The sequence below is a fragment of the Theobroma umbraticum genome, unplaced genomic scaffold, assembly GCF_002168275.2.
Source record: "Theobroma umbraticum cultivar Fairchild unplaced genomic scaffold, ASM216827v3 scaffold_95.0, whole genome shotgun sequence".
Classification (NCBI taxonomy): domain Eukaryota; kingdom Viridiplantae; phylum Streptophyta; class Magnoliopsida; order Malvales; family Malvaceae; genus Theobroma; species Theobroma umbraticum.
This window is the reverse complement of record NW_018397257.1, coordinates 4,548,604-4,551,471: the sequence shown is the minus strand read 5'-3', so window position 1 is coordinate 4,551,471 and position 2,868 is coordinate 4,548,604.

Genomic DNA, 2,868 nt, shown 5'->3' with positions numbered 1-2,868 from the left:
TCATTGTAGTCAATTCCTTCTCTTTATGAATATCTTTTTGCCATAAGTTGTGCTTTGAATATAGTATTTTCAACCCTTAGGATTCCTTCCTTTTTCTTGAAGGCCAATTTACATCCCATAACCTTCTAGCCTTTAAGTAGTTTCATAAGCTCCCATGTTTGATTTAGGTATAGAGACTCAATCTCTTAATTCATAGTAGTTACCCACTAAGAAGACTCAATACAAGTAATTGCCTCACGATAAGAGTAAGGCTCATTAGTTTCTATTTCTTCAGCTATAAAAAAAAACATAAGAATCAAAATCACCCTCCACACAAATAACAAAATTAGCAAACTTTTAAGGTGCTCTTGAATTCCTTTTAGGTTTGTTTGTAACAAAGCTTCATTGTTGTATATGAGACACCAATTTTTGTACTTCTTGCAATTCATTTTGAATTTCATTATCATCCTGCAACATCCCAAAAGCATTGATTTCAAGCTCCACCTGCTTGCCCACTTCTTGGTCTGATGTGATTGCAATTCTAAACTTTATCCCATGAAGTAATATAGACTCATCAAAGGTAACATCCTAACTCACCATAAATTGGAGAACTTTGGATCAGTACACCACAATCGATAACCCTCTACCCTAAATGCATAGCCTAAGAATATACACTTCTTTTCCTTTGGCTCAAGCTTACCACCATTTGCATGAGTGTATGCAAGACAACCAAATACTCTTAATATAGAGTAATTAGTGGGTTTACTTGACTAAACTTCTTCGAGAGTCTTTAATTCAATTGCAGTTAATGGAAACCGATTTCCCAAGTAGCAAGCTATGTTGACAGCTTTTGTCTAGAATACTTTAGATAAACCAGCATTAGAGAGCATGCATCTTGCTTTCTCCACAAGTATTATGTTCATTCGTTCTACAACAACGCTTTGTTATGATGTTTTGATGACATTGTGATGTCTAATGATTCCTTCATTCTAGTAGAATAGATCAAATTCATCTTTGCAAAATTTCAAACCATTACTTATTTGAAAGTGCTTGATCTTTTTCCCTATCTACTTCTTGATCAATGCCTTCAAATGCAAAAAGGTGGTCAACACTTCACTCATAGCCTTTAGAAAATACGTCCACACTTTTTTTGAAAAATCATTAATAAAAGTCAACATGTATAATGATTCACCTTTTGATATCACCGGAGAAGGAACCCATAAATTTGAGTCGATGTAGTCTACTATACTCTTCATTTGATGTGTAGTAGTGCTAAATTTCACTCGGTGTTGTTTGCCATAGGTGTAATACTCACAGAAATCTAACTTTCTAGTTTTTTGACCACATAGTAAACCATGTTTACTCAATTCTGTCATTCCTTTTTCACTCATATGACCTTATCTCATATGACCCTATCTCATATGCTATAAACGTGTAACATCATCATGAGGATCATGAGATGAGACTACAAAAGCAGTTTCAATAATTATGCTTCCCACTAGACGCTAAAGGCTACCGAATAACTTACATTTCATGATAGTTAAGTGTCTTTAAGATACATTCAAGACACCATCTTGGCTACTATATTTATAACCATTCTTATCTAACAAACTTAAGTGTATCATATTCTTTGCCATGTTAGGTACATGTCTCCTTACTATACCATCAAATACCTTGATTCAAATTGTGTCAATCTCAACAATTAAAAGAGAGAAATCATCTTCTAATTGTACAGTGCTCATATCAATAGATTAATAAGTTGTAAACCAATCATGCTTAGGACATATGTGGAAGCAACAAGCCGAATCTAAGATCTCTGTATCCTTTAGGTTACTATTAATAATTGCAAGAACACTATTAGCTTCTTCAAAAGTATCAAAATCATCTTTAACTGCGGTTGCAGTATTTTTAGACTTGTTGATCTTTCATTGCCCTTGAATTCGGTACTGTCTTGACGAAAGTGATCTTATTTACCACAATTCCAACAAGTCTTCCCTCTTGATCTAGATTTACCATTTTTTGTCTAAGCCTTTCTCTTTACCTCTTTCTTTATTCATAATCAACCTTTTTGCTTGATTTTCATTCTAGATGTCGTCAACTTTCTTCTTCAATTTCTTGAAATTTAAAAATACCTTTACATTCTCGAAAGTGAGAGTGTTTCTATCATATAACATAGTATCTATAAAGTTTTCATACGATAAAGGCAAAGAATAGAGAAGAATTAGGGCTACATCTTCATCCTCAATTTTAACTTCAATATTCTTTAAATCAAGAATAACTCTATTAAATTCATCAATATGGATATTAACAGATGTACCTTCGTTCATATTGAGATTATATAATCATTGTTTCATATAAAATCGATTCGTCTGGGATTTAGTCATATAAATAGTTTCGAGTTTAAGCCACACTGCAGCAGTAGATTCTTTATTCGTGACTTCTCTTAATACCTCATCAGATAAAGCAATGAGAATAACACTATGTGCTTTCTTCATGAAGTCATCGTTTTCACCATCAAATAAATTCGAAGGAAGATGCTTTTTTCCCTTTAATGCCTTCAATAGTCCTTATTACACTAGTAATGAACGCATCTTAACATGCCACAAGCTAAAATCGTTTCTTACATTAAACTTTTCAATCTCATACTTGGTCGACGAAGTTGCCATAGCGAGATTCATATTGACTCGAGACCTTGAAGCTTTAATACTAGTTAGTTGTGGAAATTGCAAAATTACCTCCAAAGAATTCTCCAAGATCTTACCTAATCAATAGAATAAAGAAGAAAGAAATCAAGCACACCCACAAAAATGTAAGAATTTATGTAGTTCGGTCTTTTGATAATCTATGTCTATTAGCACACCAATGGAGAAAGATTCACTAAGAGAAAAA